Below are 25,119 nucleotides of genomic sequence, written 5' to 3' on the forward strand. Positions count from 1 at the left end.
GTCTTGAAACAAGCAAGCCTAAGTGTGAATCTGTGTATCTCCACAATAAAACAAAACTATATGTTATAAGCTATGTTCTAGCCAATTACTGTACAGTGGAATTCTTAAATTACAGGTTGGTATAAGAATAAAACATTAAATTACTAATGATAACTTACAAGAGTAAAAAGACTGTATTACAAAATCTAAAAAAAAAACTTTGGTGTAAGCTTTGGAGAAGCTTCTGCGCAGGGTCAGTGGGAACAGGCATGGGAAATCCCCCCCAAAAATTCTGGGATTCATTGCCAATCATTTCAACATAGGCGACCAAGAGACCAGGAGACAGCTGAAAGAGTACAAGAGAATTTTACCATTTGTTTTTGCAATGACAGTTTATTTAAAGTGTTAATCAAATATAAAACTGCTTAACTTAGCAAAAGTGAACATATTTTAGCATGAACTGAATGTTTTTACTGGCCTATTTATGGCAAACCGGAACAAACAACAAATTATTTTGTAATAAAAGACAAATATATCATAGTTTTTAGATCGTTTCACAGCAACACTAGTTTTGCTGTTTCTAAGTAAGGCAGACTGTGCTTACTTAGCACAGGAAATGTCACAGATGTGTCGGGTCTTTTACCACAGATATTGGCCAATGGATTTAGATGGGAAGTTTTCACCTTTCAATAATTTCAATCAAAAATCTGACAGCAGACTACTGAAATATTGTAGAGCCACTTGAAAAATCCCACAAAGAGCAGCTGCAAAAGAACTCTGCTACAGCAGTCATAGATAAATCTAGAACTGTAAACCCACCACTGGCGATTATTGACCTCTTTTCACTATTTAAAGATCCTGTTTAGAGTTACTTCATATTTCAGGTGTAACAAACATTTTGATAATTGTAAACATATGGTGTATTGTTATGGATATCCACTGAAGGGTTATAAACATGTGCAATGTAATTACATCCCCTCTCCAAATCCATATCTCACCAAACGTCCATCTCTTAGCAAATAGCCAGTTTAACCTGCAGAGGGTCACATGGAGCTGGAGTCTATGCCGACTGCCGCTGGCAAAGAGGTGGGGTGCATTCTGAACAGGTCGACTGTCTATCACAGGAAAGCCAGTTTATTTTCATCTACTGTCTAACAAGTGTGTCTTTGGACTGTGGGAGGAAAACAGAGGCCTCTGTGAAAACCCAAGTAGGCACAAAACTAACATATAAACTGCCCACAAAAAGTCCCCAGCCAACCAGATGAAGCTACAAAGTGACATTTAATCCTGGTCAAAATCCCAGATGATCCACTTGAAGAGGCAGAAAGTCTCTTTTTGTGATTTTTCCTTCTCTCCGAAGCCAACAGAAGCAGCCACTTACGACAGGTTCACATGATAAGCTTATTCTCATCAGATCATTCATTACAGTGTCCCTATGCACACATAGACACACACGTTCGCACAAGTCCCATATGTAGGCATGTCCTGGGTGAGGAGGCGACTGACGAAAGATAAACAGAAATGTTGTTTAACTTTGGCTTCTCTCTTGTTTTGTGTTTTTTATGTAAAGTCAGTTTGTTTACTTTCCAAACAAAACTCTGTCCGACAGTCTGTCTGTCGCACAAAAGTGGATGAGATTCTTCTCTGCCAATGGCCAAGGGAGGGATCAGTGTCAGTTTTTGACAAAGCCATCCTGATATACTGAGGAGGAAATTCAAGGAATAAGACACGCAGCATACAATAAAACAAGCAATAACAGCATGGGGTCAAAAACTTATCCCAAAACATCTAACCATGCCCCTTAAAAAATCCATTTATTCCATTTATAACTAAACTGTATTGGCAAAGTATGTTTTTCAAGAGTAAACAATGGTAACATTTGTATCCAGTGTAGTGGGTATGACTAAACAATTACTCGGGGAAACAAAACAAACAAACAAACAAAAACCTATTTAACCTTTTTAACATGTTCTTGTTAACATTTGTTCGTTTTCAGTACTAGAAGACAAAACAAGTACCCAATCATTATGGAACCATTGTGTACCAATGACAATGCCAAATCATGGTCTGAAAATGACAGGGTTTCATAGGTAAGAAACAAAAAACAAACAAAAAAAAAACATTGTTGCCTATTGTTGGGCGGAACTTTTCAGGCTTCGTAATCAGGAACAGGCTTCACCTAATGTTAACATTTGGCATCTATTGTTAGTGTGAGAGTCTCTACGTCTGTTTTGCTTCTCCCGTTGGTTATTGTCATTGCACATTGTATGAAACACAGTGAGAACTGGTGTGTAGGTGCAAATGTCTTGTGTGAGTGAGACTGGTGAGCTAACACAAGCCTGTTGTCAGTGCTGGGTTGGATCAAAGCTGTTTGGGTTGTACCAGTGTCTGATCAATAATCAGCCTGATGTTGCTCATTGAACTGTTGGTTGATTTTCTATTTAAAAAGTCATTTCGACCTTCTCTCTCACAACTGTCACAAATTTATGATGAAAATAAAAGGTGGGATGAACAGGTGACCTCAGTTTAGATGTACAATACTTATTCTCCTGATATGAAGCGTTTTATCCAGTTCATAATATAAAGATATTGCAAAGAAATAAAAATAGTGTTTTTCCTCACTCTCACTGTGGCCAGAGATTAACCAGGGAACTAGTTGCCAAACCCCAGTGGCCTGATGTTGATACAGTAAATGTCTGCACTGATGGAACTGCAACATGTCTTCCAGCACTATGTGACAACATTTTCAAGATATATACATTAATATATTTATTTTAAGTACAGAGTTTTTCCTTCCGTTCGTTCCCAAAAAAAGTCACAGCCACACAGCACCTTTTATATTAAAATCTCCATCAACATAAACGCACAGACATAATTGGAACTAAGTAGTACATGTATGTCCTGGACATACAAAAATGTCGTCGCCATTCTTCAGCAAAACCACCTCATTCTCAAAGATGTTCCACAAACGTGAGCTCTAACCAGGTCTCGTTGGCGTCGGCTTCTGTATCGCTGGGGGCGTTTTATGCAGCACTATGCTCCAATGTAACAGTGATTACAGTCAGTGAGTTACGAAAATGCACTTGTGTTTATGTTGACATGGCTTTCATATTTCAATCAGAAAACATTGATCAAATGTTCACATTAAATGTTTCATGTTTCAGACTAAACGGTAGCCCATTAGATTTGTCAAAAAGATAACCCCAATCAGTCGACAACTCAATACAACAATTTTTGCTTGAAACCGTTACTTGATAAATACTTTTGTAATTACCAGATACTTCTGCCAAGTCTTCTGTTTGATAACATTTGGATACTATTTAGGAATCAATTCATTCAGCAGTTTAACTCATCCTGCTGATTTTTTGCACATTCACCACTAATTTTCTTCATTTTTCCTTTGAAACAAAAACAGAAGTTTGGTTATTTCTGTCGGTTGCCTTTTTATGACCAAATTATTTATTCATCAGTAATGCAGTCAGGATGAAAAAATATGAAAGTGTTGAAGTAAAGTTGCAGTGCTCCTAAATTTTTTACTGGTGCTCATAAAATTTTCAGTTAGGGGCACCAGTGTTATTAGCGGAAAACGTTGGTCGGAAGTCATTGGTTGAATGTGTGTCTCTGCATGAATAAACCGAAACTGGGTAATAATACAAAGGGGTATGAAGATGTACGTTCTATGCTCTGAAAGAGCAAAATAAAATCCTTTCTCTTCTCATAAGCCTTTAAAATACAAATGTCATCTAAACACTGTTTTGAAAGGTCTGGATTTGAACTTGAATTTGATTTAAGGAAAAGCTCTAAGTGAAAGACTATTTGACACTGTCTACATCATTAAAGGCCGGAGTGTCACAATTTATATAATATGGATTACAGACTACCCATTCTTTGACTTAATATACACAATGTGTATTATTTACAGTGTTAAAATGCACACCAGCCTCCTGAAAAGTGAAGAAAATGACATATCCTGATATTTAAGGAATTTACACAACACCCGGCAGCTTTGTTATGTTATTGTGGATATAGTGTGCAGAGTGACACAAAAAAGATAATCGAATCAGTTCTAAGTTCAGTTTGAAAATGTGGAAAACTTTCCATTTGCACTGTCAATAAGTCCATGTCTAGGTCTTTGAGAAAAACCACATTCCACAGTAGCTGGGTTATTTATTATGAATAAGGTTATTAAGATAGGACAGTCCATAAAACATAATTGTAAACAAGCAAGAGGCTATTTTTCATCCTGGACCAACCTACAAACTGAATAGTAAATTGTTACAGTTACTGGAAGAATAACCCTTGTGGGATACAATAATGTAAAGAATTAATGTATATATCTTACACATTACTCTGCGTTTATTCAACACACTCTATGTATTTTCCAATGATTGTAGGTTTCCTAAACTTGCCAGCAGCAGCTGATTGTAAATAGTTGGAAGTTTATTTTAACTGAATTGTTACACAGGCATCCTTAAATAGAACTGTGTCTAATGGGATTTAATCAGATGCTCTTTAGAAGACAAATAAAAGCTGCTAATCTAAAAACTCTGGACCTAAATCATGTAGCTACTGCATACAACATCTTGGTGTGAATGATGATCAAAACCTCATTAATGCCTTCATAAATATGTTCTTGCTTAGATTTAGCACCCTTTATAAAATCTTTGACACCCTGGGGAACTTTGGACTCAGTTTGTCCTCCAGCTTAACATTTAAATTTACATGTACAACTTGCCTAGAGCACCCTAACAAGGCAGACAAAGAAAAATGTCTTTATTGCCACTACAAATTACAGCTCACTTCTGGACTTCCATACATGGTATGGTTCATATGCAAACAAAACATGTGCTATCTCTGAATCACAAATGTGAGGGCAGGACAAATATTTTCGTCTCATATATAATTCAATACATAAAACTTGAATACATGAAGCTGAACTCCATAAGTCCACATGTAGTGCATTCCTCCCTCAGACTGTCAGTAAAGCAACTTTTGAACACGAGCCATGTGGCTTCAATTTGGGAAGTCTTAGCTATAGCACCAAAAAACGAAACAAAGTCATTTTCCCCTCATGGAGGAATATTCCCGTGATGAAATAAAACAAAATAAGATTGGGAAAGTGTTAGAACACTCCCACTTCTAAAAATCAAATCTCATTCCGAATTTATGAGAGGCCAAAACTTTGTAAAGAAAGAGCTTAGTGGTTAACTCCCAACAGTCCTCTTTCCTCCGTCTCCTCTACACACACATACATGTGCTTTGTGGTGAGTTTACCATCATTTTTGAAAGTTTGAGGTTAGCAAACATTTTATGAGGATGTCTCAGCTGCCCAATGGGATACAAATTTTGTATATAACAGTGAAGGCTCCTGCCTCTGGCCATCAGAAAGAGAGGGAGGAGATAAGCCCCGTGGTATTCTACTAATGTAGAACAGCAACAAACTGATAATACCATTTTAAAATAATTTTCTTTGAGGCAGAATCTGTCATTCCCACACTCTTAATTCAAGTTGCCTTTATATACAACCCCAAATCAGACAAGGTTAAGAAAATGTGGACAATGATATTACAAAGAAAAAAAGCAGTGACTCCTGCATTTACTTTTGTCTCTTTGCAGACAGTATGACAGATCAGGACTGCAGGCGGGTCAGTCCAATACCCATAATCTCTTCTTCCTTGCAATTTTGTGTTCCATGAATGGTCCTGGAAAATATGTTGCCTTGAAGACTGCATATGTTGCTCTAAAATCTCAGCCACCTTTTCTGCATGAATGCTGCCGTAACAGAAGTGTATATGGGCATTCCCAAGAGGACTCATACAACCTCGCATCATCCCAGTGTCTGGCTTCTGGAGGTAGAGCTGACAAGTCTGGATGCTCCTTTTGTCTTTGGTCTCAAACACACAGCGGCCAATTCTTCCCAAAAAAAGATCCTGGATACTGTTTGGTCTGAACAAACTTGTGTTTCCATTGTGTGATGGTCCATTCCAGACACTCCTGAGCCCAGAGAAGTTGATGACGCCTCGGGACAGGCTTAACGTAAGGCTTCCTTTATGCACAGTAAAGTTCGAGGTGGTATTTATGAATGTAACTGTAGCGCTTGACAAAGGTTTCCAACAGTGACCTCTTGTCCATTTTATGAAAACATAGCTCTTTATGCCATTTCATCTGTCGTTATAAGCAACACATTTCCAACTCCTATACGGGGTAACCAACTGCAATACCATACATGCTTCCACTGTCTGACGTCTTTCTTAATACTTTGTGTGTACTTCTATTCACTAGAATCTCCAGTGTCAGCACTTTCGACAGCTATCACACATGCATTTTCTGCTGTACTAAACTCCATCTTCTGTTTCCATGGTGACGTGGATATCATCAAACAGACCCAGACTGAAGTGTTCATGGTTAAATCTTCCAAGTCAAACAGACATAGGATGTTGGTGCAAGTCAGACATCACAAAAGCTTCGACTGTTTTTGTCTTAGTTTTTCCGATTTGGCGAATTAATCACAGATTTTAAATGTAAGTTTAGATTCTAATATTCAAATAATTTTATATAAAAATTGTGTCCCCTTGATAAAAATCTCATTCTTCACCACTTACACACTTACGCTTAACAGTTAAATCTAATTTATCATTTTTTCAGCTCCCGAAACCAAGACTTTTAAGCAGAAACATGACTGAGTAACTGATTTAGGTGTTTGTTAACTGTCGTTTAATTTGAGTTTTATCTGTGGCAAAATTCCAGACTGACAAAACTGTGGCTCAAAGAAGCAACGGACATCTGAGAAAAAAAATGGAATTTGGCATCGTGTCACCTTTAAAAGATCCTTTTAGGGTATTTCAGCTATCTCAATTAAGGTTTTAGAAACTTTTATTTATTTATTGTTTCATTTGTTGGCTATTTATTTCTAACCATGTGATGCCAACAGCTCCTTCTGCTTCTGACTGGTGATTCATCTGCCTTCTTTAAATTTCCTCTGGTGCTCTAATAATGTGGATATTTGACACAGTAATAATAATTATAACAATAATTACGACAAAAACAACAATAAAAACAATTAAAACAATGATAATAATGTGATAAAAATGAATAGAGGCGAGTTGATCGCTTTTAGTGTAGCTCCGAATTATTTCATTATCTATCTTCAGTGCAAATGGGTATGTAGAGTTTTACTTCTACTTTATAGCCATAAATAAATAAAAACACCCATTGTGTTTTTTGGGAATACAAATTTCTGTGTGTCGCTAACAAAAGTCATTCTTTACCATTGAGCAGAAAAGAGGCTTATGTCTCTACCAGGCCAAAAATTCCAGCTACAATAAGTCTTCATCTCCCTCTAACTCACAAAACTTTAATATCACTGTCAGTTCACAACAGACTCCAAATCATTCGCATTCAAAACATCATCTGATCTGTTGCATGACTTCAACAGAGATCAAGGGGAGATAAAGGCGAGTTTTGTATTCCTTTAATTTGGTCCCAATATCTTTCAGGGACATTAAATAATCAAATTTCACTCTTATCTCCTCACTTTCGGCTCTGAGGCCACGAGGAGGGAGTACTGATGGGGAAACAAAACTTTCCCACAAGAACGCTGTGGAGCAGTTTGGCAAGATAACATGGCAACATCAGACTAACCATTACTGCGTGTCTGCCTTTAAAGTTGAGAATATTTTGTGGAGAGTTAACTTAGCTATTTCCCCCCTTTTTTTTTTTTTTAAATGTTTGAGCCCAGTAGCCACAAACTGTACTGCCCATGACCATTTAACAAATCACTGAGGTTGAAACTGATAAACACTGAAATAACTGCAAATTATTTTGGAAACAAACAACAAAATAAACAATAAATCTCTATCCTTTTTTTTTATTTATATGCACAAGTCCCCTCCCTGCGCACAATCTCTCACACAGCCGTACACAGAACCAGCAGTACAGACTGAAGCACAGCTCGGAAAGCTCCAGGGCTTTAGGGAAATATATGAGCAAAATAGTGTGGGAATTCACCCTGATACCCCAGAATCTGGGTCAGCAAGACCTCAGTCGTTCCAGTAACTAATACTCTGGACAGATCCTTTTGGACAAAGACCTGAAATGAGAGCATGAGTGAGAGTTCTGCTGCAGGATCACTTAATTTAAGTGATGCACATTTATTAGTATCTATTGACAAAAAAATGTATTTAATCTTAGAATATTATAACATAATTTTCAATTGTTTGTGAATTGTTGTGTTACCAATTCCTTAGACCTGAGCCATTTATGTCTATCATCGATGTCTATCCATCACTATTTCTACCAACATCATGTTTCTAAAACACCCCAGAATGCAAAAACCTAACAGTCTCTCACAAAGACCTTTTACTTTTTTTTACTTTTTCAGTTTTTTTTGCACTTAGCAACTTCATCACTAGATGCCACTAAATGTTACACACTGTTCTTTCAGTTTGTTAGCATTTACTACTGTTGAACTGATTGGATATATATTTTCCTATGTAACTTCAATGTTTAGCTGAACATGTAGCTGAACAAATACCATCTCCTACTTTAAAACAATGTCAATTTCCCTCCTTTTTTAGAATTTATTTTGCCACCAGAAAAAAAGTAAACCACATACGGTGTTGGCTGTTTGTGTCATGTCTTATACCTTTTTCAGAGGCCAATCGAATAAAAACAGTTCCAGGTGAGACATCTTGAGCCACAACGATGTGCATCTTCTTTTTTATCAGCAAGTTATCAGCAAATCAAAACTACATGACAAAATAAATGAAAAGGATATGAGCTTGGGAATAAGATAAGAATTTTCACAAACCTACAACAGAATTTGATCACTTTGAAGTACTTTTTTGTATGTAAAAGTACATATTGTAAATACTGAACGCAAATGTATACAAAAGCCTAACGGCAACTGCTTTCAGATGGCAAAATAGGCCTTAAGACTGAGGTAGCAGCGCAAGGGCAACTTGGGAAACAAACTTTGGCAATGACAAATTAAACAATAAACGGCTAACTTTATCATCAGTCCATTCTGGTTTTCTGGGTTTCTAGGACAGGAGAAACTCTGGACGATCTGTCCAGTGTCTTTTGGTGTCCCTTTGGTGTTTGTGTTTCATGTGTGGGTGTCTGGTATTTTCCCATTTTGAAGCGGTCAGTATTGCTGTACTCCTGGTACGCGCTCTGGAGAAAAAGCTTTGAAAAAGTGTTGTTATGCAAGACACTGAACCCCACCTTGTTTCCAATGCAATCATCACTGTGTGAATATGTGTGATAGGAAAAAGCACCACAAGCACCTGTAACACTGAATAGCCTGAGAAACGCTGTATGATTCTGAGTGTGGTTTAGGTTAATATCATCTCTAGCTTACAATGACATACTATGCTAAAAATAATATTTCTAAAATCACAGATCAGGAACAAAAAACAAAGATTATAATTAGGAATAGTTGATCTTATACGCCTACACAGTTCCTTGGGATGAGATCATTTTTAGTATGGGATGTAGTTCTAAATTTCTTGTGAACATGTTGTTAAGTTCCCTATATCATTAACCCATTGAGGCCGGGAAAGCGTTGCCGCATTTCTATCTTTAAAGCCGGGAGCGCTGTTGCGTTATTCTACCTTTAAGGCCGGGAAAGCGTACACGTCTTTTTTCATGTATGAGGTTTTTTTTGCACCAATTATTGACCTCTGCGCCAATTAAATGCATTATAATAGACACGTGAGAGTGTCGTCATGTTCCTCGTGTCATTGTTTTGAAGTTAAAGCGATACAATGTAACTTCTCAAAAAGCCCACTCTGGAGCTCCCCCTACAGGCTTGGAGGTAATGTACGGTTACACTGTCGTAAATACAACACCCTTTCACTTTCACTTTTCACGTTTGTTGACGAACCGGCGAGGAGTTAGAAGGTGCAATCTATGTCGACCGAGAAGGTAAGAGTAATCAAATGTACCTGGGAGCGTGAGAGGGGTCTATTTGTTTTTGCGGTAGGTGTGCCAGAAAGCAAGTCGAAGTACTTCCGCTCAGCTCCCGGGCCGCTACCGGGCCGTCCAGCAAAGTTACATAGCGCAGTTTTTCCAACTCAGACCCCCGAAGGGCATAGGAGACAGGCCAATCGTAATATTAAAACTCATTCTAGCCACACAATGTTTTTCAAGCTGTTATTTTAAGGTAGAAATGTTACATAGTATTACTTTAAGTTACATCAAAAAAAAAAAAGAAAAAAAGTTAAGTTTCATCGAACAAGCATGGAGGACTTTCAGTCCGCACACCAGGGGTGAAAGTCAATTTACCTGCAGATGCCACACCGTTGCAGGCATTTAATCATATTTTTACTGAGGAGCTTTGGTCGCTTCTCGTTTCTGAGACGAATAGATACAGTGAGCAGGTACATCAGACACCAGCTCGAGCAAAGATGGCAAGGTGGTCACACGTAACTGTGCCGGAGATGAAAACGTTTATTGGAATGTGTATGGGCTCCTTGTGCTGCCAGTACGAAGAGATTACTGGCGATAAAATAAATAGATAAATAAATAATTTAAATATAAAATTTAATTTAATTTAATTTTATTACTGTTTTCTAATTGAAAATAGCGCTGTTCCTGCACTTTACTTTTTATTTTATTTTATTGCTGGTTTTTTTTATTGAAAATAGTGCTGTTCCTGCACTTTACTTTTTACATTTTCTATTTTCGTGAAGGTGTATGTAAATAAACTCAATTTCCAAAGAAAGCCACAGGTGTAAGCTCTCAAATACTTTTTGAATTTTGTTTCTATCTGCTACAGAGGGTGAGAAATCAATCATTTAGTAATTGCTGAATTTCCAGAAAAACTTCAGGTTTTAGGAGGTCTTTCTGAAATCGCCCATAGGTTTTACTGGCATTCTTTTCCAGGTGTCTTAGGCCTAAATGGGTTAAGTTCCAATGTCATCCCAGAGCGCCTGTGCAGACTCCTGCCATACATTAGGGCCAGCTTCAGGAAAGCAAAGAATATCCACCTCATTCTCCAAACAGAGCTTGTTTTTTTTAGAGAATACTGAAAATGATTTCAGCTGCCTGACTTTGGACTTGATCCTCTCCCGTTTCATTGAAGTTAAACCGACTCACTTCCTGCAAGAAGATCTACTCCCCAATAATGAGAGGGTGCCTCTATTTTAGACTTTGGAATGTGTGTTTGCATATATCTATGTGTACATAAGGGGATCAAACTGAAGAATGATCTCATCTGTCTTTCATTTGCATTTGCCTAATCACTCTCATTTTGCTTTCACCTGGGTGAAATCTTACAAACGCTAACTTCACACTCTCTGGAAATCATGAATGAATATGATACAGAGAACTTCAGAGAGTCTGCTTCAATCAATAATCTGCAGAATGTACTGGACAAACTTAATCCACACCCCTCAGGTCTTGAATTATCTGCCACCAACTTCCAAGTGCCAAACACCACAGGAGATCACCAGAGGTCCTTTTTTCCACAGACACGATGGGTCAGAAACATTTTGGAAGGAGACTTTTGATGTTGTGGCTAATGTCAATGTATCGATGTTTGTTTGCATTCCAACAAAACGGTGCCTGTGTTCATACTGTTTTGTCTATCTTTATCATGAAAATGAATAGAATATTGATATGAACATAAAACTGAATTTGAAATCAATGAAAAATTCTGCTTGGGATTTGTTGAATATTCACAGTTATCATTTTAAGGTAGGGGTCAACAGATATACATTTTTCAAGACTGATATTGAGAATAAGGAAAAATGGAGACCAATAATCAATATTTAGAACTGAGCTCAGCTCAGCAAGAATTAAACACACACTAACAGATACCCACAAACAAGCCAATGTCTTTCTGTCCATCACGGTGGCACTGACAGGCACGGATACTAATCGGTCCGTATCACTTACAAATGGAAAAACAAGCCTTTTGGACATATAATCTTTTGGAAAAAGTTGAAACAGAAGCTGTGTGTAGTTTAAATGTGTCTTCAAATAACAGATTAAGGTCTGATAGTGATAGTTTAACATTAACATTCATTCTCCCATCAGGATGCATTCTTCACAATTCTGATCCAAATCTGCCCAAGTTTCCCTTGCTTGAAAGACTGTCAGACACATTAATACTTTTTAATCTTCTATCCATAATCATTATCACAGTGTGACCCATTTGGATGACTGATGACTAAGCTTTCAAAAAATCCTTAAACATTTTCTAAACAGCTGCTTGTTGCTGCTTAGGAGACAAAAAAGGCTAAACAAATGTTTTTAAAAACAAATTAAATGAGGAGAATCCTGAGTCCTCCTCATAGAAAAGAGCTAGTTGAGATGAATTACGTACGTGCAAGCCTTTGTAACCTGCAAACAAACCTGTATTTGAACGTATGAGGGGTTTTACGTCATCATGTCTTTCTTTGAAAGAGCTGAGTGCAGTCTCAGGGCATTGTTTTTTATTTTATCTTGATTTTATCACGCTCTCGCATTGAACACCCCAGTTCCTAATGAGTCCCACGGATTAAGATTCACAGTTAAGCGTCACTGTGTGAGGAAGATGGGAGAGAGATCAGGCTCTTCAGGCTGAGAAATATCTAAATCAAACACGTTCCTGTTTTAGAAAGGTAAAATACCAATGTTGCCCCATTTCTTTGCATTCCTGCTAGAAGACAAATCAAACCCTGCAAAGCTTTGATTTGTCTTCCCTGTCATTTTATCTATCTGTATATTTTTAAACTTGTGAAACTCAGATCTGGTTTTCTACAAATTTCCTATGCGCACACACACACACACACACACACGCACGCACACACACACACACACACACACACACACACACGCACACACACACACACACACACACACACACACACAAGAGAGAGATAGGGAGACAGTTTATGATTTATTAAGCAACAAGGGGCAGTAAAAACACAGTTTGGCATGCAGGGCGAGGCTACTGACGTCCTAGCTGTGAACACAATGACCAAATTCTGAGAAAGCAATTTACCTGAGCTGAGCTGAACTGAAATGAATTACTGCACCTAGAGGGGAAGTTTTTCAACAAATCGAGTTCAGTAAAAACACATGAACAGAGCAAGAAAAAAGTCAAACGAACAAGTAAATCCTAAGAATGCCTGAACCTTTATCCTGAATTCAATTGTTCATTGGCTCACAGCCTCTGTTTGAGTTAGACTTAAACTGAGCCTTTCTCTCATCTGAATAAGACATGTATCAATTGTTTTTGATTCTTTTGGGCAGACGGAGAAATGTAAAGTATGTGCTTCACCTGAAGCTAAAGCAAGCTCGGCACATTGACCAGAGATTTCATTGAGCGCCCCTTAAATTGGCTGCCAGCCATTTTCAGTTCAGAGAGACCCATACTGCCAAGTGTTTTACAGTATTTTGACTGATTTTCCAAGACCCACAGAAAAGTGTGTCTTATGACTATGTACGCACCGAAATTACCAAACGAAAGAGTAGACTCTCTTCTTTCATCAGGAAAAAAAAGTTTGTTTCTACCATTTTCAGTCTTTTAGTAATAGACAGTAGAACATAGGTTGGTTTCACCAAAAACAGCTGTTTGACAAAAAAAACGGAGAAATCGAGCTTCTTTTTTTTTTGTGCAAAGTGGCACTGCTGCCACCTTGCGGGTAATTTTGCCAGTATATTCTCTGTTTAGTGTTTACAAGCCTAAGATTTAGTGACAAACTCCGCTAGATTGTCCCCCAGCCCGCCCCGTTAAAAAACGCAATTGACGTCTATAGACGTCTTTGGCAGTCAGCGTTTTTTTTTTAAATTGACGTCTATAGACGTCAATGGCACCGAAAGAGTTAACTGCAATTGGGCTGATGCAAGGTTGAACATTTTGAGAGGAATGCAAAGCAGACAAGCCTTCCGTTATTCACTGTTTTTGTGCATTGCTTTGTCCTAAAATGTTATTGTTTCCTCAGTTTAGTTCTAATGATGGAAAATACATGAAAATACAATTGTACCATTGTAAATGAGTCTTGATACTTGTAAACTCAAAAGCACAAATTAGTTCAAAGCCACTTAAAATAAGTACTTTTCTACATGTACTGAAATGTTGGAACGATGCATTAAATAAAGACAAGACTTTAAAACGCTGTCATTAATAGGTGGAACTGGGTGAAGAATTTAAAACAAAATCATTTATAAATGAATTTCCTAAAAAAAGAATCCAGATGATTGACAAATAGTTACCCTTCTTTTCTTCAAACATAATTTCTCTCTACCTTTGATCATCCCATCAGGGATGACTACTATGGGCCATAGACTGTAAGAACAGCAAAAATTAAGTCACAGGAATCACACATTAGGCTAACATCTGATAAGCAGTAGGTATAACCTTGTATAAGCTCCAACAAGACTTTAAGCATTTTTCACTCATTGTTTTGTATGTAAAACCCGCTACTTTTTTGTTTTACTCCTTCTACTTGCATCAGAATTGCAATTGACGGACTGCAGTTGATGACTATGAATGGGAGTGATTAGGGATCTTCAAAATCTGAATTGGTTTATGAGATATAGGGACTCCAATATCAAATGAAATTGTTTATTTGCTACATGTTTCCAAGTTCAATGAACATTATGTGTAATTCAAATGTTAAACAGATTATCTTCTCATCTTATTGTTTCTTTTAATGCAGAATGAACAAGAGAATCCCAATTCAGTTTATGTGAATTATGTTGCTGACTGTGCTGCTGACTGCTAGCTAGCTAGCCGCAAAAAAGCCACAAAAGAGTGAAGTGATAGTGGCTACATCCACTTCTCTATTGCAGTCTGCTGCACCCGGTGAATGTAGAGGAGAATTTAGTCCCTAAAAAGCATTAACCTAACAGTTGGTGGAAGTGGGCTTAACATAACTCTTAATTATGTTGAGCACATGTGTCAACTGGATGTCACTGACCTATGTCAAGCAATGATGTGTAAATGTTTACGGCCTGACCCTATGACCCCAAGAGCAGTAAAATAAATAACTGCAGGGTTCATGTTTTGTAAAGTATTTTGATGATTTTAGATTAGCTCATCTACTCTGCTCTGGTATCTATTTTCTTTACTATGCACGTTACTTCTGACTCACCTGGAGCTGCGGCCACAATGTTACCTGCCAGCTTCTCACCAGGGGTCCGTTTCACGTAGCAGGTTCAATCAACTCTGAGTCTATTCCTGATCTCTGAGTTGATCTACTCTGAGATAGAAAACTCTGAGTTTTCGGTTCCAGAAACGCTGATTTGAGTGAGGTTAATCAACCCTGAGTAAGTTCACCTTGAGTTTAGCGCGTGCACCACAACTTTAAAAAGCCAGCATCAATAGAGCCCCGATTCGACGAGTCACCTTGGCAACGGGGAAGAGGAGGGGCTACGTTTTTCACCAACCTCGAATTGGAAATCTTAATGCGCTCATACGGCGAGTTTCAATACGTTTTTAGAAATAAGTGCAACACCGCTGCAGCAGCAAAAGTGTAAGTTTAAATGTAGTCCTTTGCAATCACAATAATATTACAGGGAAACTGCTTGAATGGTAGCCCATTCATTTATTTCATTTAGGTGCAATCCCGCGGGCGAGAAGCGCTCTTGGCAGCAGTTTAAGATGAAATATAAAAACATTGTTCAAACAGGTGAGACCTCAGCATGGAGGTACCTCATTTTGATCATGTTTTACACTGTAAAATAAATATTAAGTGGCTATTTGACTGTGCAGTTATTTTATTCCCAACATAATGCTGTTTTCACACACATAAACTATGTGTTCTCATCTATATCATCCATCCATCCATTATCTATACACCGCTGAATCCGTCAGTCGGGTCACGGGGGGGCTGGAGCCTATCCCAGCGGTCAATGGGCAAGAGGCGGGGTACACCCTGGACAGGCCGCCAGTCCATCACAGGGCCACAGAGACAAACGAGACAAACAACCATACACACTCACAGTCACTCAGAAGGACTATTTAGAGTCATCATCTATATCATGTTCTGTTAAATAATTAAGCCTATTTAAACTAACACAGACTTCTACTGAGCCAACAGAAAGAAGGCAGATATCCATAAAACGGGTGGTGGCCACCACCTCTAACGGGAGGCCAGTGGCTGAGGGAATCCCCGGAGGGAATCCACCCCCCACACACGAGTGCCTTTATAAAATATAATAGGCCTATATATGTCTTTTTTAAGCCTATTCATACAAATATTTATTTGTCTTTTATGTCTTTATTTTCTTTTGTCCCAACACATTCTGATGGTGCCGCTCAAAAAGATAATTGTCTGTAAATGCAAAAATCTATGCGCGGTCTGATAACCATCTCCGACGAATATTTATTTCTCTGCGCAATAATGCTGCACCTTCATCCACGGGATCGTTGTCAAAAGGACATGTTCGGGAAAAAAGTCGTCTCCTACTGTGCCTAATGACTTCTAGAAGTAGAAGAACTCGCTCTGCTGACTGAATGAATGAGGAAATCAAATGGCGTGTGTGGCTGAAAGAGGGCGGAGACAGAAAGAAACTCGAGGTTTCTTGAATAAAACCTGGTCCCGACCAGGTTAGGTTCAGAGAGTCTGTTACTATGGTAACTGACCGAGAGCTTAAGTTACCTCTCTTTGTGAAACAGGCTAGAGTTACCCCTCTTTCTCGGGGTTGAGTTACCTCCCTTTGTGAAACGGAAAACTCAGGGTTTCCCTCATTTCAGGGTTAACCTACTCAGAGTTTTCACTAAACCTGCTACGTGAAACGGACCTCTGGACATCCTGACTCTTTGCTGCCCTGCATCTACTTCCCCAAACAATTTCCTTTGTACATTCGCCACAAATCATTTGCCAAACTGACACTTTAAGCTTCTGGCAATTACATTCCAGGATTCTTCTGTCTGCTGGTTTGCTGCCTGTTTTTGATCCTGCCCCCAGGACATGGACTCTGCTTCTAAGAACCTCTTCTGCTTTGTTTGCGGGCCTGGTTTCCGCAACAAAAGATATTTTGCTTTTCAAACCAAATCATTTCTTTCTTTTTTTAAAATCGCCGACTGGTTCCCGTGTTTTACTTTTGTGTCCTGCTTTTGAGGATAATGTGAACACATCCAGCCATGGAAGTGGAGATTTTTTTCAACTATGTATGAAAAAGACACAGATCCATTAAAAGAAATGAAATAAAAAGCAAACCATGTCTTTGTCCTTCTCAGCAAAATAACTGCCTTCATGGGATTCTAGCCCAGACAGGTTGATTTTACAGTCCACTTTCTCATCACATCAAAAAGCATGGGGATGTGAGAACTAAACTGGGTGAGCTCTGTGGAGCATTCTAAGGCACGAATTACTCATCTTTGTAAAATATCATGCAATCACCTGGGGTTAATCTCTGTCTCAATATTAGTTAGGCAGGGAGAGGACGAGGGATGGAGACAGGGGAAAGTTGATAATAGAAAAACGACAAATATTTCACACCATGTTCAAAGAAAACTAAGGAAAAGAACAACATAGAAATCTGCGGTGAAAAAAAAATCTGTGCAATGTAGAGAGGAGCAGCTGGAGTATCAGAGGTTTCAATCAAACAATAATAAACCATACAAGTCTCGTAATAAATTGTAGTCTGGAGTGTTTACACTCCCCTGGCCTGTCTGTCTAAACCAAGTGTCTGTGGTTGACTAAAACATGCTCTCTTTAACCAGTGTAGCGTGCTCTCAGGAAAGACAGAGAACGGAGATGTTTACATAAAAACCTCCCCCCCTTTTCCAAATGTCTTCTAACCACCCTGAAGACAGAGATAAATTATCCGCGAAATTCCGGTATTGTCGAGAGGCGTCTGGCTGCAGACCTGCACTGTCAGGACCCTTAGTTGCAGACGTGCACTGTGACGTCACCTGCACTGTGGGGACCCGAAGCGACAAGCGAGGAGCACGTATTTTTCGTTCCCCATTTGAACTGTGGAGATGACGAGGTGAGTAAAAGTCGAGTGAAAACAACTTTCTTTCATACGAAGAAACAGAAACAGTCTTTATTCACTGGAACGTTACGTTGAACAATATATACTCTAAAGTTATATTTATTTTAAAGAATCATGGTTTTTTTTAAACTTTTGGCTAGTCTTCAGCGTTGTTATCGTATCGATAGTGCTCACTTAAATGTGCCATTTTTCATATCGATAGTGCTCACTTGTATAATTTTGTTTGACTTATTACGACATTATTTGTCTCTTACAGATGCGTATTTTAATAACTATATACTGTAAAGTTATATTAATTTTAAAGAATCAGGTTTTTTTACTTTTGGCTAGTCTTTAGCGTTGTTATCGTATCGATAGTGCTCACTTAAAAGGTGGTTTGGTTTGTAAAAGGGTAAAAGGAAAATTAAGGGAATGTAGGTTGCAGTGAAGAACATCTGACACATCACTTTCTGTCATTTAGAAACCTATCCCAGTCACTAAATCCTGGCAACTGGACAGAGAAAACTGGACTACAAATTCAGGTAAGAGTATAAAGTATGTATAATGCATGTATTCATATTAATAGTTGAGTACTCAGGAAGAAGAGCAGCAGGCAGAGGTCTCCAAGAGAGCCAGACTTGCTGATGTGGACACACCAGTGGAAGACGTAAGCTTTTGCACAGTATCTATTGGTCAGATACTGTTGGTGTGGCAGCTATAGACATCTTTCTTTCTGTCTTTTCCATAGGACTCGGTTGAAGATCGCATTCTTCAAAATTGCAGACATGCAGCAGAGTGGGCTGAGGCCAACAAACCACTGTTATCTGCCAGAGTGGACCTGCCTGACGTTCTGGGCATCGGGGAAGAGGAACAGGCAGAGGCTGCTCTACAGTATGGGAGGTTGTGGAACGAAGAACTGGACGAGGATGAAAGAGAAGCGATCCTGGAGCCTTTCAAAATGATATATCACAATACTAACGACATGTTGATATTTTGTGAACAGGTAGTCGACAAAAACAAAGATTTTTTGTCATATTGTGAATGTTTGACTGAATAAACACTACAGAACATTTGATCATGTTGTGACTTGGTGTTTTTTTTATGTTTTCTCATTGATCCCTTAATAATTTGACTAAGATTATACTGTAGATATCAAGAGTTAGGGTACTATTTAGTGGTACTAAGGTGTTCCAACAGCACAAGAAAATATTTGGCATATACATAGAACCAAACATGAAATTTATGATGGTTAAGGATAAAAATACAGAATAATACAACAGAAAAACTAATTGAAACAAATATATATAAAGAGCAGTGCGATAAAGTCAAAATGAAATGATAATGAAATAGCAGTGACTTACTCTATAGTACACAATAAAATGTACAGTATAGGCCTATGGCATTGTGAGATGTTGGCTTATGAATATGAGCCTAAGAGAAAATGTGTGCAGTGACCAAACAAAAGTTTACAATACAAATAAAAACAATAGACCGGGAATTGATAGATTTTATGTCGTACTGTTAACTAATTAATTAATTTGTGAGGACCTCTTGAAAAATATAGCGTTTAAAATCGTTTAAAAATACGTGCTTCCGATACATACGCTTTTATTTTGAAAGGCTCTCTTGCACTTCCGGTCCTGTCAGTGCAGGTGACGGTCTGCAACAGAGTCCTGACAGTGCAGGTCTGCAGCCAGACTTTCTTGGTATTGTCTGCTGAATTTAGGAACTCCGTGCAGAAACTAGAAGTAGCTACCTAAGTTTTTGCAGCTGGTTTGTTTACAAACAGCCAGGAGATTAGAGAAGGCACAGCGAAGCTTCCCGTGGCCGGTAAAAGTGACGTCTGCACGGCGTGTGTATTGTGAATCCCCGAATAGAAAGGGTGAGTAAAGTCAATTTTGAAGAGTTGAAGTGCCAAAAGGCAAGTCTGTTTTAACTTGGTGTTCGTATAACGCTCACGAGCCCAATTGAGTCAGCACGTTGGTAGAAGAACTGACGTGCTGGAAGCCCCTATAAAAGGTTAAGGTGGAAAAAGGGAGACCGCCACGTCTCGCAAGCACTGTTGTCTTTTCTGCAAAGCTGTTGCTGAAAGCTGTGGTGGAAACCGCCGTGTTTCTTTTTGCTTGTAACATGAATGTTAATGTTTAAGCTTTAACGTTGATTCTGCAAAGCCAAAAGTGCTGTGAAGCTTAGCCACACACCGGAGCGAGGCTTCATGAGTGGGAGGTGCCAAAGTCGTCAACATCTGACGTCAGCACTTTCTCACTCTTTCTCACTAAAGTCAGCTGCAAATAACACAAGAACGAGCCTTAGCGCCATCTGCTGGTAGCTTGGTTAATTACAACAAAGTGAAGGCATTCTGGGAAATGGTGTTTGACTAACAAATCTGACCAGCGCCATTGTAACTTGTGGTGAAGTGGTTGAACTGAAAAGCAATCACGTGGTTCACAACTAATTCCTGTACTAACAATGACTGTTTGCATAACTTGTTTAAGGGTTTAAGAGAAAAACGATTCTTAAATAAATAGGACATTTAAAATCAGAAAACTCAACAGGAACTGATTTTTAAGGTTAAAAGAGAATCAATCTAAAAAAGGTGGATCATATCCCCAACTCCTAAATTGTGACACCCCAATCAGCAACCCCAAAATTAACATAATTAGAAAAGAAATGACAATTGGAAGAAGGAAAGAACTTATCAATAATTTGGCTTAATCAAGTAAGATAAATTTTATTAAGGAATACTTCTTTTTGAATTTTCTTTTGGTTGGTTATTTCCATCTTGTTGTTATTTAATTTTTGTTTTAAGTTTAATTTCAAAATCAATTTTGAATTAAATAATTTTAAGAGATAAATTTTTAATTTTTATTTTATTTTGATCATTAAATTTTTTTTTATTTTTAATTTTTTTTATTTTAATTTTTTTCACTTTTCTTCCCTTCGTCCAGACACGCCAAACTTAGTCTATAACTTGCCTAACTGCTTACCACAGTTACGCCTAAACAAATAGATTAACAAAAACTTTTCTCGACAAATCAACATGACTTCTGACACGTCCAGTCAGGACGATCCATTCGAAGCCATGGAAAACACCCTGATGTATTTGACCGAAGAGCTAATTCCAGGTTATGTCAACCAAATAACAGGCACTGACCCCAACGAGCTCGGGGCAATAGTGTCAGAACTAATAAAAGGAGTGGAAGCGAAGACGCCCAAAGACAAAACTTTAACAAAGTTATTGGGGAGCTTAGCTGTCATCTTCTCCGCATGATTCAAACATGCACACAAGGTGGTGGAGCAAGCCGCTGAAAAACTCAAAACTCGGTCGCAAACGATAACGCAATTACAGGAGGAAAAGAAATTCCTCCAACATAAATTAGACGTCTCTGAAAGGACAGCAAGCCAAGCTGCTGACCAAATAAAGAAATTAACAACCCAGGTTGAACAATCAGACAGAGACATGAATCAACTAAAAGGGATAAACGGGGAGCTTGGGGAATCACTCCAGCAGTGCCAACAAGACTTGCTGGCTAACCAAACTAAACTGGAAGAGGTTAATAAAGCCCATAAGGACTCGCAGCAACCTCTCCACGACGCCCTGCAGACAGTGCAGGATTTGAACACTGAGGTCGCATCCTATGAGACGCATCTCAGTGCTAAACAAAAACAGATACAGCTTTTACAGGAACACCTCGGCGAAGCTAAAGACAAAATCAATGAAGCGTATCAGCAAAACGAACGCCTAACAGCAGAGTTGATAAATGCAACAAGAGATTTACGTCAGTCCTTGGAGGCTGAACGCAAACTGAAAATGCATGATCCCTCTCAACCAGAAAAGGAAGGCCGTTTTAGCTATAAGGGAGCCCAGGGGGAGTCGTTCTTTCCTCCAACAGGGCCAGCTACCCCAAATCCTTTCAGAACCCACGGTGAGTCCCCAGAACCAACCAGACTGGATCAGTCGACCTTTGCTCTGGGAAACCACACACCGTTGGGACCTTCTGACCGAGAATTAGACAAAATCGCTCGCAATGTCCCAAGGTTCGAACCCACTCCTGGGGGGCCACACGACACCCGAGCTTACTTAAATGATATTGACTTCTATTTGCGTCGATTTCCAAACGCATCCATTACAGACAAAATCTACTTGATTAAAATCACGTCCAGCCGTGAAGTAAGTAGATTCATCGAACGTCAGCTTGATTACATCCAAAATGATTATGCACTTCTCTGTCAAACGATGGAGAGGGAATTTTCTGATGAGCTGTCTCAGTCTGGTCTAAGTACCGCCATGATGATTAAGCAGGGACGTAGTGAGCTGCCTCAGCAGTACTATTACCGTCTCCTCAAGGCTTATTTTGGCTCACGCAACAACAAGGGAATGGAGGAAGATATAAATTTCAAAACTCTCTTCATCCAAAACCTCCATCCTTTTACTAGTCACCACTTGGGGGTCATGGCTAATCCGCGTACAGCCACAATTGTGCAGCTCTATGAGTGGGCCACTTTAGGTTTCCAGAAACATAGACAAGCCAAGCAGCCAGAACATAATACTGTTCTGACGCTGAACGCCGAACACCCACCTATGGAGCTCGAAGGAGCCCAAAGGGCTAAGGCAACTGGTCACGAGACCCGACCACAGCGGTCTAGTGAAAGTCACAAGACATCACAGACTGAACCGTCTCATCCGAGAGACAGCTACTCGAAACCTCACTGGCCCAGTAAGGAGCGATCTTACTCACGTGCAGAACACAACGAACCTCCTTTTAACCCTCACAGAAGAAAGTTCTTCCCAAACCGGTTCCCCAAATACCCAGCTCGGGAGAATCAGAGTGACTATAAAAATAGGCCTCGGGACAGACATCCACGCACGGAATGGTCCCAATTACCTCAACAGGAATCGAATGATTCACACAAAAGGAACCACAAAGACTCTCCAGGCATGAGATCTGAAAAGGAAAAAGAAGCCTTTGGTCTCAGCCAGGATGAAATAGACAATATTAAACGTTTGTTACAAGAAATGAAAGAAAAGAAAGTTGACAAAAAGTCTGATCTCCTGTCCATAACCACTGTGACACAGAACCTGGCCACGCCAGCTGATTCCCTTTCACAGCCGGAACAAGCAGCCGAGTCAACTCCAGAATCTGAGCTGGACCCACAGCAGGCTCAAACAGAGTCACAAACTCCTGTGAACAACACAGAAGAAGAGGTGAAAGACCCTCTCCCACCTAACGCAGTCTTGGTTGTACAGCTGGATCAAAAAGAGATCTCCTCTGACCAGGATGCCTCTCTGATACAAGTTGAACCACCTGTACACCAATTTCTGTGCAACCTCTCTGAAAAGGGAGTCGCACGCAAGTTTTACATCTCATTAACATTAGAAGATGTGCTGAGACATGAAGCTCTCCTTGACACCGCCGCGGATATAACTTTAATGTCTCTATCTCTCTTTAACAGACTTCGTAAGGCAGCAAACCACGGCAACAAAGAGTTAAAACTCCAACCTTGCTCTCTGGAAGTGCGCCCGTACGCCTCTAATAACACTACTCTGTCAGCGGTATCTCTGATACAACTGTCAATCGGACCAATGACTCTGATTCATCCCGTGTATGTGTCATCGCTGGAGTCCATTCCTTTGCTTGTCGGAAAAGATCTTCTGAACCGTTTCGAGCCTTTACTTGATTTCAAACGATTGAAAGTGTGGGCCCAGGTGCGAGAACCTCTGATGATTACTTTTCCGTACAATGAAGATTTTAGCTGCTATGTCCTTGAAAGTGAAAAGCATAACTCTGTCCAACAGATAACTTCACCTGAGCCGTCCGAAATCGTAACACACGATGAGGTTGTCCACGGCAGTCCAGCCGCTCAGGCCGACCCTGACAACCTGGTGACTCAGCTTGCGACACAGCGAGACACTTTCCTGTGTGCATTACAGCCGTCAGCCACGCAGGACGAGTACTGTCCACAGGTGCTCGGAGGTCTTGAACTGCAAAAGTCGCAGATAGATGATGTGATTATAGCTTTATGGGCTGATAAATCCGCAATCAGTAAGGATCTGTATGAGTCACTGGCACGAGAAAATGCCAATCTCCAGATGGTGAAAAAGACATTCCGTTTCCCATCAGATCCAACACCAACCACAACACTCACTGCCATGGGTGTTTGTGCTCTCACATTAAAGTGGAATAACAGAATGCTGGTTCACACTTTTCTGGTTATTCCCGACTTTCCACACTCAGTGTACGTAGGAAGCGATATACTGGTGAGACTGGGAGTCCAAATTGACAAAGTAAACAACATCCTGTGGTCACTAACAACCGTGCGTGATTCTTCTTATCTGCCAGACAATTCCAGAGGTATGTCAAGTAGCTAACTTCCAACATGCCACAATACCAGCACGCACGGCAAATGTCCCTCTCCAGATATGCATGCAACCAGGCCAGAGTCTTAACCACTCACAAGCTCTGTTTCAACCTTCGCCACTGTTCTTCGAGCTTGGACTGTCCCTGGAAGCAACTCCTCTTTTGGGCCTAAATTCTAGGACCACATTCTTGCTGATCAACAACATCAGTGAGGAAGCCATACTGATCCCAAAAGGCACGCCACTGGGCTGGCGTATCAGTACTGACTTCCATGACTTTGAGCTGGGCATCCCAATACTGGGACAAATCCCAACTCCACTCCTCCCAAAACATCAGACAACCCAGGTTGTCTACACAAAACCTTCAAGGGCGATCGCACTCTTTTCGGTCGTGACTCTCGACCAGAACTCAGTCAGTCGCATTGATCTTAGTCATGATGATCAAATGACACTTCACACGGTTGACGTCTTGGCGGTTACATCAACCCCAGACTCTCCCGACGCACAGGAAAAAGTAACAACAGGGCCATCCCCTAATGTTGCTGATCAAATCGAAGAAGTGGTAATGCAAGCTAACGCTCTCGTTAATAACGAAGAACGCGACAAGCTACGCCAAACCCTTCTCAAATATCAGGACTTTTTCTCACTTGATTCTTCGGATTGTGGGTTAACCACAATCCACTCAATGCGCATTCCTACTCCACCAGACGCAGCGCCAACTTTTGTGCGCCAGTAAAAGATTCCTCTAGCATCACAGGAGCCTATACAAGAAATAATAGACGACCTGTTGAAAAACGGGATCATTCGGCCTTGTAACAGCACTTACTCGGCACCTCTCTGGCCGGTCGTGAAACCCAATGGAAAAT

The 25,119-nt window shown here is 39.7% G+C and overlaps 1 protein-coding gene across 2 annotated transcripts in view; it reads right to left on the reverse strand.

The window, feature by feature from the left end:
* LOC142372581 (5-hydroxytryptamine receptor 4) overlaps positions 1-25,119 on the reverse strand; it is a 54,824-nt gene that overhangs the window by 782 nt on the left and 28,923 nt on the right. The gene's annotated exons all lie outside the window — the stretch shown is intronic.

The sequence above is a fragment of the Odontesthes bonariensis genome, chromosome 22, assembly GCF_027942865.1.
Source record: "Odontesthes bonariensis isolate fOdoBon6 chromosome 22, fOdoBon6.hap1, whole genome shotgun sequence".
Taxonomy (NCBI): domain Eukaryota; kingdom Metazoa; phylum Chordata; class Actinopteri; order Atheriniformes; family Atherinopsidae; genus Odontesthes; species Odontesthes bonariensis.